Source organism: Pinus tabuliformis, chromosome X (assembly GCF_031772625.1).
Source record: "Pinus tabuliformis cultivar Carrire ecotype Pingquan chromosome X, CPIR1, whole genome shotgun sequence".
NCBI classification, from domain to species: Eukaryota; Viridiplantae; Streptophyta; class Pinopsida; order Pinales; family Pinaceae; genus Pinus; species Pinus tabuliformis.
In genome coordinates, this window is record NC_142308.1 from 1,264,122,726 (window position 1) to 1,264,140,499 (window position 17,774).

Here is a 17,774-nt window from a genome sequence, read left to right on the forward strand (position 1 = left end):
TTCACTTCTTATTCACATGCATCTCTTGTTTTTATTTCCTTTTAATTCTCCATTTATTATTAATGATTTCTTGTTGTAGGGTTGAGTTAAATGCTTAATGTAAGTTCTTTTGTATGATCACAAACATAATTTCATCCTTGGAAACTATTTGGAAGGTTATAGTAATCATTGAGCTACTTGGATTAGCTTTATTAGTCCCAAATCTAGATTTCTGGAACTCCTTTGTGGCAAAAAACAATAAATTTTTTCTATTTTTTAGAGCATGCTAACGAGCTTCAATCGAGTTGGTTCCACTTGCATTAGATCAAAAAAACATTCTAGTTCATAACAAAAATCACCCCACTACATTTTCACTTTATTAGGTTAGGCATTGTTTAGGTTTACTAGCTCACTAGTTCTCGAATTTCTAAATTTTTTACTAGTAATGTATTTCTATTTTTTTAGCATGGGTTAACAGAGGTTTTTTTGAGTGATTCCACTTGGAATGGGGACCTAAGACATCCTAGTAAATAAAAAAAATTTCCCATCCAATTTTGATTTGATTTGTCTGTTCATTCGATGAATTATAATTTCATATAGTAAATCTGTAACATCTTGTAGTAAATTAGGGGATACTGTAAGAAATATTGTAGCATCCTATAGGAAATCCTGTAGCATCCTGTAGGAAATCCTATTTTGAGCCCAAACTGAGAAAAATAATCATTGAAGCTGGGATTAGGCCTCTACTTGACCTCCATTCCATCAAGACCATTTTAACCCTCTTTCTCCACACTTATCTCTCCTGCCAAAGATCAAGGAAAGATTAGCATTTGCATTTATAAAAAAAAATATTTTAAAAAATGACTTTTTTTTATATTTACACATGCACACATCAATTAGTACTCTCTAGATCAGGTTTCATGTTTAGTTAGTTTAAATCATCACATGTGATAAATAGGGTTAAGCTAGGTTTCTTTTACATTTAGTTCATGATCCTTATGCAATTAGAATAGATTTCTTTCCTTGTAATTTCTTTCTTGCAATAGGTTAAGGTTCCATTTTGAACATTTCATTTTCTAGTATTAGTTTAGAATTTGACTTTAGTACATGCACTCCATTACATCATGACAACAAAGGAAGGACACACTATATGTTGCACATATAGTGACGATACCTCGTAAGTTTCTATGAACCCCGGATTAATAATTAAAGTCAGTAGCTTTGGGAGTTGCAACATTTTTGTTGCAATATCAAGGCTCATCAACTTGGGATGAAAAAATTATCTGAGTTGCATGACTATACAAATAATATCAAAGCAAAAATAGCTATCTTCAGCTTGAAAGGTAAATCTGACATTTGGTGGGAAGATGTTAAGCAGGTCAGAGGCATTAGGACAAATGGATTGAGCTGATGAGAGTTCAAGAGGATTTTTAGGAAGAAGTACTTTTCAAATGGTACTACATCAGTAAGGCCAAAGAATTCTGTGAGCTAAAGTTGGGGTCAATGAAAAACCAAGAGTACACGACCAAGTTTCTGGAGCTATTTAGGTATGTACCATATCTTATTGATGAGAAGGCTAAACTTAAATGATTTGTCAATGGTTTTCCATTAGCGTTTGGAGATAAGATTGAGTATGATGAGCCTTGGTCACTTGGGGAAGTCATTGGGAAATTGAAGCATTTCTATGAACAGTCAAAGCGTAAGAATGAATTTGAACAAGGATGGAAATGGAAGGACAAAGCTACAGGTAAATGGTAGCTTAAGAGAATAAGGCCTCACAATGTAGATGGGAAATATATATGGCACCAGAAAGGAAGTTTAATATAGCTATATAGGGACATGGGTTACAAAAACATCAACATAGAGGTGAGGGCATTGGTCAATTGGAGTGTTGGACATGTGGAGTGGAGACCTTAGGAGAGTTTGTTCGTAACATCAGGGTGGTAGGCCTAAGACATGTAGTGCATAGGAGGCACAGACTATTGGCGATGTAGGGCAGATAATTCCTTGTATTGATGCGGTCTTAGACAACATGTAAGAAGAACATCATGCATATATCATTGAGATGGATGGTAAGATTTGTGATGAAGTTATTTATATTTTAATTGACCTTAGATCTAATTATAGCTATGTTAGTCCTGACTTGGTCGATAAGTGTGATTTGAGTAAGGAATTGCATGCATAGTCTTGGTTAGTACAGTTGGCTATAGGTATGAAGAAGAAATTTCATCATTTGGTAAGAGCTTTCACATTTGACTTGAATGGTATTCTTACTGCAACACATATAAATGTATTACCATTGGGATCATACATTATGTTGTTGGGAATGGATTGGTTGTATCTATATAGAACCAAGATAGTTTTCTATGACAAATCCAATGAGTGTGTTGATGACAATGGTGAACCAAGAGTCTTGCAGGGTAAGAAGACATACACATCAGTTAGGATGGGGACATCTATGCAATAAAATCGTAGCTATAGGAAAGGGTGTATGTTGTTTGCTATACACATTTTAGTGACAAAGGGTAAGGAGGTGGAGGATGCATATGTGTTGAGAAGGTACCTAGTTTTGCAGCACTTTCAGGATGTATTTCTTAAGGACATCATAGAGTTCCCACCTCACAGGGAGGTAGAATTTTCTATTGAGTTAATTCCAAGGGCAACTCCGGCATCAAAATCACCTTACAGGATGAGCACACTTGAGTTGGTTGAGTTACAGTTATAGTTGAAGGAAATGTTGGATAATGGATACATTAGGCCAACTATATCACCATGGATCACACCAATACTATTTGTGAAGAAGAAAGATGGAACTCTCGGCTTATGCATTGACTACAGTAAGCTGAACAAAGTGACTATCAAGAAAATGTACCCTTTACCAATGATTGACAAATTGTTTGATCATTTGAAGGGAGCAACAGTGTTCTCGAAGATTGATATGAGATCCAGATATCATTAAGTACTCATCAAAGAGGAGGACATTTACAAGACCTCTGTTTGGACCAGGTATGGGAATTATGATTTTTTTGTAGTTCCATTTGGCTTAACTAATGCTCCAACTAAATTTATGTGCTTGATGAATAATGTGTTGCATTCGTATTTGGATAATTTTGTTATTGTGTTCATTGATGATATATTGGTATATTCTAAGAATGAGGAGGAACATGTCAACAATTTAGCAATAGTGTTGAGGTTGTTTATAGAATATCAATTGTATGATAAGATCAACAAGTGTAATTTTTTCAGAATGAGGTACGCTACTTGGGACATGTTGTCTCTATGGAATCCATTGCAGTAGATCCAAAAAAGATAAGGGTCATCATGGAGTGGGTAGCTTCTAAGAATGTGGATGAGGTGAGATCTTTCATAGGGTTGGCAGACTATTATAGGAGGTTCATTAGGATCATCTTGTAGATTTCTTATCCTATTATGGCATTGCAGAGGAAAGGTAAGAAGTTTTAATGGACAAAGGAGTGTGAGGCTAGTTTTAAGTAGCTTAAGAATTTGCTGACACATGCACCAGTGCTATAGATTACAGATTTGGACAAATAGTTTGTAGTATGCATAGATGCTTGCAAGAGAGGACTTGGTGGAGTCCTTATGTAGGAAGGATAAGTGGTATGTTATGAGTCTTGGAAAGTAAAAAAGCATGAGCATAACTAACCCACACATGGACTTGATTTAGCAGTGATCATACATGTCTCGAAGATGTGGAGCCATTATCTTCTTGGCAAGAAGTTTTTATTGATGAGTGATCATATTGGGTTGAGCTATTTGTTTCACCATCCGAATCTGAATTCCAGGGAGGCTAGATGGTTGGCCATGATCAGTGAGTTTGATTTAGAGATTAGGTACATCAAAGTGAAGAGAATAGGGTAGTAGATTCTCTGAGCGAAGGGGTACATGTAAATCACTTGGTAGCTATGAGATTCTATGGGACAGACTTACAATATAGGATCTTGTAGGTAGGTCAGCAGGATGCTAGGTCTATGGATACTGTGCATAGGTTGTAGCAGGGTGCTAGTACAACTACAGGTGTAGGTAGTGGCATAGGTATAGGTGGTAGTATAGGTACATGACTAGGTACTAGTGCAGGTGCACATGGTATGGATTATTGTCTTACAACAGATGGATTGGTTAGATCCAGAGATAGGATATATGTGATGGATAACAATGAGCTCAATAAGGTGGTATTAAGGCAATTTTATGCGAAACCATATTCTATTCACCAAGGTTATTAGAAGAAATTAACTGCACTAAAGAAATTTCATTATTTGTTGAATCTGAAGAAGGATGTAGCATAGTTTATGGCCAGGTGTTTTTATTCAATGAGGGAAGGCAGAGTGTAAACATCAAGGTGGAATGCTACAATTGATCTCGATTCCAGAGTGGAAATGGGAGGCCATTTCCATGGAATTCATCACAAGGTTGCCAAAGATAGTAAGGCAACATGATTGCATCATGGTAATTATGGACAGGTTGACAAACATTTCATATTTTATTCCAATGAAGTCTACATTCTTGGCTAGCAATGTGGTATAGATATTCATTAGAGATGTTGTCAGGTTACATGGTGTTTCAAAGAATATTATGTCAGATAGGGATGAAACGTTCACTTTCTAGTTTTGGAAGGAGTTGTTTGTATGTTTGGGCACAAATTTTTCCTTTAGTACATCTTTTCATCAACAGAGAAATGGACAAACTGAATGTGTGAACAGCATATTGGAGGACATGTTGAGGATGTATCTAATGCATCAGCAGTGGAAGTCGGAGGAGAATGTTCCTTTGGTTGAGTTTGCATATAACAATGGGTATCAGGAATCATCAATGATGAGTCTGTTTGAGGCATTGTATGGGCAGAGTTGCAATACTCGTATAAGTTGGAGTGATCAAGTTAACAAGGTATTGATTGGACTAGATGAGTTGGCTGACATGCACTAGGAAATGCAGGTGATCAAGAAGAACCTAAAGACAACACAAGAAAGGTAGGAGAGTTATGCAGATCAGCATAGGTTGTTCAAGGAGTTCAAGGTTGGGTACCAAGTGTACTTGCACATCAAACTGAAGAAGATATCCTTGTTGATTGGATCTTGTACCAAGATGGAACCATGGTTTTGTGGACCCTTCAATATCATTGAGAGGATTGGGCTAGTAGCCTATTGACTTTCACGGCCTACAACAATGAAACTCCATGATGTTTTCCATGTAACTTTGCTTAAGAAGTATTTTAAGGATGTTGATTATGTGATTGACTAGTCTGTATTACATGTGGAACTAGATCGAGAATTCCAGCCAGAGCCTCAATGTATATTGTAGAAAAAGGTGCTCATGCTCTAGAACTGAGAAATCAAGCAAGTTAAAGTGTAATGGAAGCACTTTGGGCCTGATGAAGCTACATGGGAGATGGTAGATCAGATGTGGGGTATGAATCCTCCCTTGTTTGCTGATTAAGGAAAAGAAGTTTTGAGATGGTGTTTTGTTATATGCTTTGATATGGTGTTTTGGTATATGTTTTTATATGATATTTTGGTATATGCTTTGATATGGTCTCTTGGTATATGTTTTGGTATATGTTTGGTGATATTGTTATATATACATATGTATATGGATGTAAATACCACCATGAGCTATGTTATAAAGCTTCAATAAGTGATATGGGCGTCAAGCCATTATGATTATGTTGTCATGTTACTATGCTATCATCTGGTTATGTTTGTTGGGTGTGTGTTATATTCTTTCCATGAGTACCCCATGCACGTAGGGGGTAGCAGACCCCCTGCAGGAGGTCTTGGAAGGTGCCTTGAGAATTTTGTTTTGGACCCTATATTAGGTGGGTGAACCTACCTATGGTTTTGTGCATCGATTTCAGACATGGATTTTGGCATGATGGTTTTCTATCCATGGTATTTTGTATATTCAGTCAAAGGAACTATGCTTATGTTCTAATCTAGGGTTAATGGACTGGGGTTTATATATGTATTGTAACATTGAAAGGAAAGTAATAATAATAAAAAATCAATCTAGTAGTCCTAGTTTTGGGATCCGGGTGAAAACCTCTGTGTATATTTGTTTTATGTTTTGTGCTCTTGCATTGTTTATTTTATATATTTAGAATTTGTATGAAGGTAATTTTTACAGGGTTAAAACCTAAATTTGGCATCAGATCCTTTTTGGCTTCAAGGGGATGCCTTTGCTGTTGAGGGGTTTTCCTTAGGCCTATGATAGATCTTATTCAGTGGGAGATCTACACAATCAATTCTTGTGGTGACAGAAGATGTAAAGTAGTGGAAAGGTAGAGATCAAGAAATTTGATGGTTAGAGTGTTGAGTTGTGGAACTCAATATGGAGGATCTATTGGTGGATAAATATTAGTGGATCATGGTAGACCTAGCTAGTAAACCAACGATAATGCTAGCTGAAGACTGGGTGAAGCTGGATCAGAAGGTAAAGAACACAATATCATTATGTGTCTCAGATTCAATATCGATGAATGTATCAGGGGAAGCTTCGACAAAGGCTTTGTGGGATAAGTTAGAGACTTTGTACCAATCTAAGTCTCTGGTCAATAAACTGTTCCTCTGGAAAATGTTGTATAACCCGAGGATGAAATATTGAGATTCGGTGATAGAGCATCTGAACGCCTTTAATACTATGGTAAGCCATATATTATCTTTTGATATTAAATTATTTTGTTTTTTTCTCTACCAAATTCGTGGGATAGTCTGGTTGTTGCAATAGGTAGCAATGCAACTGCCTTGTAGTTTGATGAAATAGTCTCATCCTTACTGTTAGAGGAGATGAGATAGAAAAATATGGATGGTGATGCCTTGTACGTATGAGGATGGTCCCAGAAAAGAAACAAAAATAATTCCTTGAGTGGGAGATCTAAATCTAGAGGGAGATCTAAATATCCAAGAAAACCTATAAAGGTGTGTTGGAAATGCAGAAAGGAAGGGCACTTCAAGAGGGACTATAAATCTAAAGCTCCTAAGAAAAGATAGGTATCTGATGATGCTCCTTATGTAGAGGCAAAAACCACCTCAGATGAAGGTGGGGATGCGTACTTGGCTTCTTCTTCAAGTACACATGTGGATCACTAGGCATGGTTGATTGTCTTAGGTGCATCCTTTTACTTCACTCCCCATAGGGAGTGGTTTCGCGAGTATGAGAAATATAATGGTGGTCATTTCCTCTTAGGGGATGACAAGAAGGCTAGAATCATCAGTTGCGGAAAAGTCAAGTTGAAGTTTCAAGGTGCAAGTATTAGAACACTTGCGGGTGTTCTACATATTCCTGCATTGGCAAGAAAGTTGATTTCTATAAGCAAGGTGGATGATGCAGGTGTAAAAATAGTTTTCAAGAAAGATACCTGCAAGATTGTTTGGGGAGCACTAGTATTGATGCAGGGAGTTTGGATTGGAACTATGTACAAGCTTCAAGGTAGCACTATTATTGATGGGTGCAATAGTTATGTGGTTCTTGAAAGTGGAGTAGAAAATTTAGTGGTCTCTAGAGAAAATAACATGCTGTGGCATCAAAATCTTGGACATATTGGAGAGAAATTCCTTTGAATACTTCATGGTAATGGTATGGTAGAAGGTATGTCTAATTTCTCTCTAGATTTTGATTTTTATGAAAATTGTGTATATGGGAAGCAAAATTGGGTGAGTTTCCTCTCTGGTGCTAAGAGGGTGAAACAAATATTAGAGATTGTGCACAATGATGTGTTTGCACCTGTGTCGGTTCCATCACTAGGTAATTTTGTGTACTATGTATCATTTATAGATGACCTCTTAAGGAGTACATGGAATATTTCCTAAGGAAGAAATATAAAGTCTTTGATAGGCTTAAATAATTTAAGGCTCTGGTGGAAAACCAGACAAAGAAGAAGATGAAGGTGCTGAGGACAGATAATGGTGGAGAGTTTTGCAAGAAGGAATTCTAAGAGTTCTGTAAGAAGTGTGGTATAGAATAGCAGAATACTACTCAATACACACCATAGAAAAAATGAGTTGCAAAAAGAATGAACAAGACGTTGATGGAAAATCCAAGAAGAATGCTCAGTCGTGTCGGGTTAGGACAAGAATTTTGGGTAGAGGCGGTGGATACTGCATCTTACCTGGCCAACAAATCACCTCCATCATCATTGGAGGATAAGACTCCACAAGAGCTATGGACAAGTAAGAAACCTTCTCTTTCATATCTAAGGGTATTTGGATGTGATGCATATGTACATGTTCCAAAGGAGAAAATAACAAATTTGAATAGTAAATCTAGTAGGTGCATCTTTATTGGGTATAAGGATGGTTTAAATGGTTATAAGTTTTGGAACCTATAAATAAGGAAGGTTGTGTACAACTGAGATGTGGTGTTTAGAGAGGTGAAAGATGTTATTAAACATGAAGTCCTACAAAAGGAACCTGAGAAGGTAGAGTTTTAGTAAAGGAGGAAGAATTAGAGTCTACATCAGAAGAGGAATGAGAAGATGAAGAGCCACAAACTCCAGCTGTGAGAAGATTTGTTTAAGAAATAAGGCAGCTAGAAAGGTATAGTCCATCTACTTTCTATTCAATTTTTTCTTTATCTATTACTGATGATGATCCCAAAACTGTGAGGGAATCAATAGATTTAGAGGATGGAAAACTTTGAAAACAGGCCATCGTTGATGAAATGGCATATTTGGATAAAAATGAGGCTTGGGATCTGGTGGAGTTACCGTCTAGAAGGAAACCCATTAGAAAAAAATGGGTGTTTAAGAAGAAGATGAATGCAAAAGGCAAGATGGAGAAATAAAAAGTTCGGTTAGGAGTAAAGGTTATTCCCAAGTGTCGAGAATTGATTTTGGTGATATTTTTTCTCCTGTTGCCAAGGTAGATTCTATTAGAATACTTTTATCTATTGTTGTTTCTTTTGATTTTGAGGTAGAAGAGATGGATATGAACAAAAAATTTATTCATGGGGATATGGAAGAAGATATCTACATGAAGCAATCTGAAGGCTCTACGATGAAGGTGTTATAGACATTTTTGTGCCTTACAGCATTGAGCATGAAATGTCAATAATCCAAGGGATCCAAAGTCCCTAAATAAGTTGTTCCTACCCCTAGAGGAACAAGGTCAACCAAAGACAGCTTCTCCCAGAAGTTCTCCACTAAAAACCACTCAGAAATGGTCAAATCAGGATCAATGCAGGAGCTCCACTAGCTGTCCACACTGAAATGCAAAGTCTGCACTGGCTACCTACACTGCAACGCAGGTAGAAGCACTACAAGGGTGCACTGAGTGGGAATTGACAAATGGCAAGTTCATTCAACGAGGTGTAAAGACCCTGGAAGCTTCCAGAATCTTCCTCAATGACACTTGCCTCAGTGAATTCGACTAGGGATGAGTAAGAGGTTCTCAACCTCCAAGTAGAAGCAAGAACTGACAGTGAGAAGCCACAAGTCAAAACATGAGATGACTCATCCTCTCTGCTCACATCTATATATGGATCTCTCACCCAAAGGTTCAGGAGGCTGGAATTTTGTATTTGCAGAGAATTGTTGTTGGTTTGAGATTGAGATTAGTACATTGGGTGATTTATGCTTTGTTGGAGGAGAGGAAGGGATTCTTTTGTAGGGAGGTAGATGCTGGATCAGGACTCACTTGGTTGTATCTCCTCTTGAACCTTGTTTATCATATCAATAAAGTTGCTTGAGTTTTTCCTATATGCTTGTATTTCAATGGTGTTTTGTTATATTTGCATATTTAGTTTATATCTGATCCTAAACTAGTTATGAATGTGAATCTATATCTTTCGTGTAGTCTTCTGCTCTTGTGACCTTGCAGGAACCGTGTGAAGCTGGACCAATGAAAGAGCGGGCAGCAGGAAGCGAACGAAAGAGAGAGAGATTGGATCGACAAACTAGCGGAAGACACCGGTTGGTTACATCCTTCTTTCTCTATTTGCATCTCATAAAGAAGAATACTCAGATAGCTTTCCTTGTTTGTTGCTAAGGCACTATCACCTCTTAGAGTGGGATAGGGGCATTCCATATTGGATACTTTTCCCAACAAAAAATTGGCGACTCCACTGGGGAGAGTATCTTGTTGGTTTACTTGTGTTTCTATTGCTATTCATTCCATAAACTCAAGAGTGCCTAATCGAACTGCATTTGCTATTTACAAATGCAAAGTAGAGATCAGCTACTCTAGCCCTCTCACTGGGCCTGTTTATGATCTGAGAAGCTGATCCACAAGTGCTCTAACAACGCTTTGTGATAGATCTTAGTCCTCCTATAAATCATCCTCCTAATTGTACCTAATTGATAGCTTTTATCCGGCCAAAAACTGTGGAAAAACTTGCAAACCATAACCCAGAACCCAGAAACAACTCTCGTTTCTTCTTCAGCGCAGACTCTGTGAAGAGGTTCTGCATTTCAACGCAGGTCCCGTGAAGGCTACCTGCGCTGAATGTCAAAACCTCTGTGTTAGGAGTGCGCTGATCAGTCTTTTCCTTGTGCAGCTGTGGTTCCCTGCTTCCTTTTGCTCAATTTCCATCTCTGTTTTTGCAGCCTGTTATCAGTCAGTGTACCTATCTGAAACCCCTTTTCTTTGCCTCAATTCCCCCTCAGTTATATAAAGAAACTGTATTTGTTCTTTGTGTATTTGTTACATCATTTGCAGTTTCCCATTACGAAAGTAAACTAGTCATACTATCGCCCCTAGATCTAGACCTGTCGTAAGTGTCGTTTTGATCTTAGGAGTGAGTTTGTTTGCTGTTCACAGTTGATTGAACTTTTACTTTTGTCGTTTGGTTTGAATTTATGTATTTCAAAGTGTTGAAACAAGTAAATCATAAAGTGTCGTAATCGTCTTTTTTATTTTGAAAAAGGAACTTGTTTGTGTTATCACTTGAAATCGAGTTCAAATTTATATAACAGCTTTCTTTTTAGGCATCAATATTAAGAAAGCGAAAAAAAATACATGCATATGTGCATTTTCATTTGACAGTTTGTATGTTGATTTAGGAAAAAATGCATTACTGTGTGCTCTATGCTCTTTGAGAAAAGATGGTGTCTTTCTTTTCCCCTTGTAGCTAGGATTTTCATTGTTGAAAAGATATAAATCTTGCTTATCATCTTTAAACTACATTTAGGAATTGTATCATACATCTCGTGGTGATCCAAAAAGGGAAACTTCTAAGAAAGATCAACCTAAAATAAATTGAATGAACTTAACAATGCTTTGCAACATAATGCACAACATAGAGGTCTAGGCTAGAGACGTGTTCCTGCATCGTAAAACCTGGTCACTGGTCACCTCACTGATGGTTGGGTGATTCCTCCTGAGGGACGATTAGTACCAGTACGGATTGTGCTCCCACGTACCGTCGCGTATATATTGGGAGACCCCTATAGGAATATAACCTTTATCCATAGGAAGCCGTGTCGGCCGCCCTACTGATCGCAATGCACTGAACACAACATTCAGGAAGATCGACCGCCCATACCCTAAAAAGTATTCTGCAGTTTTGCGAAAAGTTTGGCACACCCTCTGCCTAGAACTCCAGAGCAGTTCCTTTTGGCCTTTTTCAGACTCTATAACAGAAAAAGTCCATCCGAGCATTTGTCACTTCGGGCTCGTTAAAACATCGAAGGAGACTAGAGTCATCTTTAGCTTTTTCTCGACTCTTTAAAAGTGAAAAAGCAAGTTGTGTCTAAAGCGTCTAAAAATTCATTTAATTCAGAAACACATTTTCCCCTTTTGTATTTTGGTTGATCGAGTAATCCACAATCGTGGAAGAAAGTCAATTGAAACCCCGTCGTTCGCGGAGACTTACGAGTCAACCGTCTTTGTCTCCGGAATCGAAAACGGTATGGACAAAGCGGACTCGTTTGATCGGTTCGAAATCTCCTATCAAAGTTAGAACAAGTGTTCCAACAACATCTGAGATTCCGGTTACTCCAAACATTTCTGGGACCCCTGCCTCTACAAAAGAAGTTCAACAGCCACAGAGGGACAGTGATACTGACCCTAGTCTGAGAGCAAATACTTGCGTTACTGAACCAGTTCCATCTGCAACTGGTTCAGAGAGTCTTGCTCTTCAAACAACTGTTGCTGTCGATTCAACCCCTTCTTCGGCACCAGAAATATTTTACAGACCTGATGGTCTTCCCCTTCCACCTGGTTTGATTGCGATAGAGGAAATTGTAGAAGATCCGCAAGTAAGTACTCCAACACATTTTGGAGTTGGGGTCACTCTATTCCCTTCGACATCAGAAGTTAGTCTACCACAAGTGGAAGTTCCTGTAGAATCGCTAGGCAATCTATTGGATAGACTCAAAATGTCTGAACAATCGTCAACATCTAGGACTGTGTCGAATGACATAGCGACAGCAGAACTCCCTGTCGTCACTCCGACAATGTTTGCCGGCATACCATCTGTCCCGACTAGCTCGCAACCGCTAGAAGGAGTCCCTCCAGGGACTATTTCGACAGTGTGGTCTGTTCCTGTTTGTTCTTTCGGAATAATATCCGGCAACTCTTATGTTGAGACTCAACAAATTGATCCGTTTGGAGGTCAATTTGGGCCATCCAGTCCCCAAGGGCAAACAATCCCCTTGAGTTCCGGGTTGCCACCGTATGGGGGGCAGTATGCCTTGTCATTACCCCCTCCGGGAGGATATCCATACGGGAGTTCTCAACAGTATTCAGGTTATACTGGAGTTACGACAAGTGGTTGGGTACCTATACTACCCCAACAACCAAGAGTTGTGTATTCTATGCAACAGTGTGTACCTATGTCGAACATCTTGACAACACCAGCTATTGTAACAGTGTCACAAGTTCAAACGATGCCTGTTGTATGTCAACCTCAGTTTTCTCAGGTTGTAATGCAACAACCCCTTGACCCTGTGACTCAACCACAATCGCCAACTGGTGGGGCGACACAGGTCCAAACGGGTACAATTACCCCACATCTTGGTCCGGCGGTTAGTATAGCACAACAGAACATGGCTTCACAACCATGGCTGGTGCAATACCAACAACCACAATTCCAACAAGTGTACCAAGGTTCTGAGCAGCAGATCTTTGCGAATAGTGGACAACCGTATATTCAAAACGGTCAAAATCAACCACTTTACAGTGGTCAAGTCCACCAACCGTATCAGTCATACCAACATCAATTACATTATGCTGGTATGCAAAGGCCAACTGCTCAGGCAATTCCATCATACCCTGGGTATGCTTCACCTAACCTGAATCAACAGTTACCATTCGTGGCAACTTTAGAGTTACCCGATTTACACCATTTAACAAACGATCCAATTGCTTACGCCCCTTGGTGGCCAGCAATTCCTCACAAACTTCCATCGAACATTCCTAAATTTAATGGAAATCCAGGTGAAGACCCATCGAATCACGTGATGACATTCCATCTGTGGTGTTCATCAAACACCCTAAACGATGATTCGATAAGGCTTCGCCTTTTTCAGAGGACGTTAATGGGTCCAGCGGCAAAATGGTATATTGAATTACCTAGAGCTTCGTTCGACAATTTCAGCACCTTAGCCACGACTTTCTTAACCCATTTTCAATTACCAATAAGGTATGAAATGGGAACCGAAATCTTACCCAACTTCAAACAGACAACGGCCACTCACATATCTGATCATATACATGAGTGGTGACGTCGTCGTAGGATGGTAAAGACGTACGTTCCCGATCAGCTATTAGTTAATGGTTTATCAAGTCGTTACTTCCTGCCATAACGGAAGATGTGGCGAAAGGTGGAGTCGTAACGGAAGAGCAAGTCATCGCTCGTGCACAATATCTAGACTTGGTCTATACCTAGTCTGGCACGCTCTACGACAAAATACCTGACACCCCTAGACCGGAATTCTCAATTCCTCCTCCTCCTAAATCAAATAGTGACTCTCATGCCGGCGATGGCGTGATTGGCACGACAAACGCGAAATCGACAAAGGCTTCGTCCAAGAAAGCCCGTAAGATTTCAGATCAAAATGCAAAAGATGAAATTCTTGCTTCGGAAGTAAATGCCGTATCAGCAGATAAAGGCAAAGAAACCAAACAACCAGGAAGCAAGAAGAAGCAAAACAAAGGGAAGAAGAAGAAACAAGGTGAATCATCTCCTGAAAAAACTTCTTCAAACCCTCTTGGGAAAGGGAAACCAAAAAGTCCATGTTTTATATGTGATGAGGATCATTGGACAGCCGATTGTCCATATAGAGCTGAGCTTAAGAAATTCTTTAAAAGTTCGAAAACCTCAGCTGTGTTGACTGATCCGTTTCCTAATCTAGGTACAAATCTGGTTGATAGTGGAAATGCTTCCCCGTCGCAAGTGCTAATGTTGTCGATTTCCAAGCAACAAAATGATGCTTTGATTTCGACAAGGAATAAAGATTACGGGAATCCGCAGCTATCGAACGACAAAGGTAAAGATCAACCAAGTAGTTCGACAACAACTTCGACAGAAGTTGTACCACCCATCATTCCTGAATTAACAATAAAACCACCAAAGGGAGTAGTACACAAGTCGAAATTTAATCCTCGCGCCAGAGCAGCGCAGCATTATAACATAGTGGAAGATTTGGCACAATCGCCATCCGCTATGTCGACTCTTGAAGTACTACAAAATTATCCATCCCAAAGGCAGGCTTTGTTATCAGCCATTGGTGGGGTTGATCCTAAGGATTCCAATCTTGTATCCTTCAACCACAAAGGATACGATCCTCAGTTACCAGCTCAACTAGCTTTCCTTATTCAAGTGAAAGCCCTCAACAAAACTGTTCACAGAACAATTATTGATGAGGGGGCATCTACATGTATCATGTCGATGAGTTGCTGGAAAACTTTAGGATCTCCAACCTTGTCACGATCTTCGACAACATTAAAAGCATTCGACGGAAGGACATATACCCCATATGGTATCCTAAATAACTTGAAGGTTGAACTAGGGGGAAAACAGTAGAAATAGATGTTGAAGTCATCGATGGGAATCTTGATTACAACATCCTACTAGGAAGACCATGGATCTATGCCATGGCAGCCGTTGTGTCGACCTATTTTAGAAAGATCGCATTCCCCTTTCAAGGGGGGATTACGATCGTCGACCAACAAAACTTCCTACCCAATGGTTCACAAGTTACAGGAAGCATTCCCATGATCCATGGAAGCACCCATTCGCTTCATAATATCGGAGTAGGCCTACTGAAAGATCCTATATTAATGGGAACTTTCGCTCTTCCACCTCCAATTGGTTTGGCAGAAGTAGCGTCGATAGGTACCTGCAATATGATATCTTCCACGAAGATCTCAGAAGATGATATCAACATGGATCATGCAATGGTTTTGCCCCCAAGCCCAATAGAAATATTGTAGCAATCAATGTTTCTGGCATGGGAGGCAAACCCAAATCAACGCTCATCAAGCGTTTGGGTAGATAGGTCTAGAGAATATGGTACCCCTTTAGATCCTTGGTCGAGAGTGCATGGAACCGACGAAGGAATTCTACAATCAATGTTGATTGAGGGGGCACCATGGAATGATTGCCACCATCGTTCCCTTCTTCCAGATTATGAAGAAGATGCTCAAGATGACCTTTATCACCCTTCAGTATTTGAATTCCTATCAAATACTGTAAATACGATGGATTCCGAGCGAAACTTATCCAATATTGAAGAGACTATAGCCATAAATATCTCGACTAAAACAAATGTTGTAGAGAATATTTATGTCGGCAAAGGTTGTTCACCTTCAGAACTGGAAATATATAACGCTCTTTTTTGAGAATTCAGAGATGTCTTTGCTTGGTCATATGATGAAATGCCGGGCATTGACTCGAGTATCGTTGAACACGAAATTAAGATGTATCCAGATGTCAAACCGGTACGACAGCGGCTCAGGCAGGTGCACCCCAAGAAAGCCGCTGCCATTAAGGCAGAAGTTGAAAAACTTCTCCATGCTGGTTTCATCTACCCGATTCCTTTAACCGATTGGGTATTGAATATTGTCCCTGTTATGAAGAAACAAGGGACAATTAGAGTGTGTGTCGATTATAGGGATGTAAACCAAGCTTGTCCAAAAGACAACTACCCTACACCCTTCATCGACCAGATAATTGATGAATGCGCCGGATGTGAAATCTTTTCATTCATGGATGGATTTTTTGGGTATAATCAAATAAATATCCGCCCATAGGACCAGTCAAAGACTGCATTCATTTGTCCGTGGGGCACATTCGCTTATCGAAAATTACCCTTTGGTTTAAAGAACGCAGGGGCGACGTTTCAGAGGGCAATGAATTATGCCTTCCATGACATCAAGAACATCGTTCAACCATACCTCGACGACCTTCTGGCTCATTTGCGAAAGCGGACTGATCATCCGCAGCATTTAAGAGCGATATTTCTACGTTGCCGACACTACAAGATAAGACTCAATCCGCACAAATGTGTATTTTGCGTCAGTTCTGGTCGTTTACTTGGCTTTGTAGTCTCCAAGGATGGGATTCGTCTCGACCCTTGCAAGGTTCAGGCAATCATCAATTTGCCTCCACCTTCAAATTTGCTTCAGATTCAGAAACTCCAAGGGAAAGCAAACTTTCTGAGGAGGTTCATTCCGAATTACGCAGAACTTGCTAAAGGTTATACACGTCTTTTGAAAAAGGAGGTACCCTTCGTTTGGGATCAGGTTGCGCAAGCTTCCTTTGATGCTTTAAAGGATTCCTTAATAAAAGCATCATTAATGTATGCCCCCGATTATCAAAGAGATTTTAACCTATATCTGGCAGCAGCAGATACAACCATCGCAATGGTTTTAGTTCAAGAAGTCGACGGAATTGAACACCCTATATATTATTTAAGTAGAAACTTAAATGATACAGAAAGCAAATATTCTTATGTTGAAAAACTACCGCTTGTAGCTGTTCAAGCGATTCAAAGGTTTCGACATTATGTCCTCTTTTGGAAAACTACCATTCTGTCAGATTGCAACCCCATGACTTATATATTGTCGCGACAGTTGCTGGGGGGCAAATATTCAAAATGGATAGCGATCCTTCAAGAGTTTGATTTGGAATTTGTAAAATCCAAATCAAAGAAAGCTCTAGTTTTCGCAGAATTATTGTGCGATCTCCCATCGTCGTCCAACGATGAAACATCCGAAGAATCAATCATGGACGAGAATTTGTTTCTGATATCTACAAGCAATGAGTGGTATGGAGATATAATAATTTATCTCCAAACCCAAAAGTTTAGGCCTAACACCTCTCACTCTGAACAAAAATGTATACGATACCAAGCAAAAGACTACATGATCGTCGGTGATATGCTTTACCGTCGTGGTATCGATATAGTTCTGAGAAGGTGCCTCACCCATGAGGAGGCCGAAAAAGCCCTGAATGAGTGTCATTTAGGCGCGTGTGGGGGACATCAGTCAGGATATGCTACAGCACAAAAAATCTTACGAGCAGGATACTTCTGGCCAACCATGTTTAAAGATTGCATAACCGCAGTCAGAAGTTGCCATGCTTGTCAAATTTTTGATAGCAAAACCAGAAGACCATCCACACCTTTACAACCAATAGTTGTTGTTGGGCCTTTCGCCAAATGGGGCATCGATTTCATGAGATGTAACCCCACCTCGACCGGGGGCATGGGTATATTATAGTCGCCGTTGACTATTTTACCAAATGGGCGGAGGCGATGCCTACATTAGATAACACTGGTGAAACAGCTGCCCTTTTCTTTTTCAATCATGTAGTCGCCAGATTCGGCGTACCACAGGCTATAG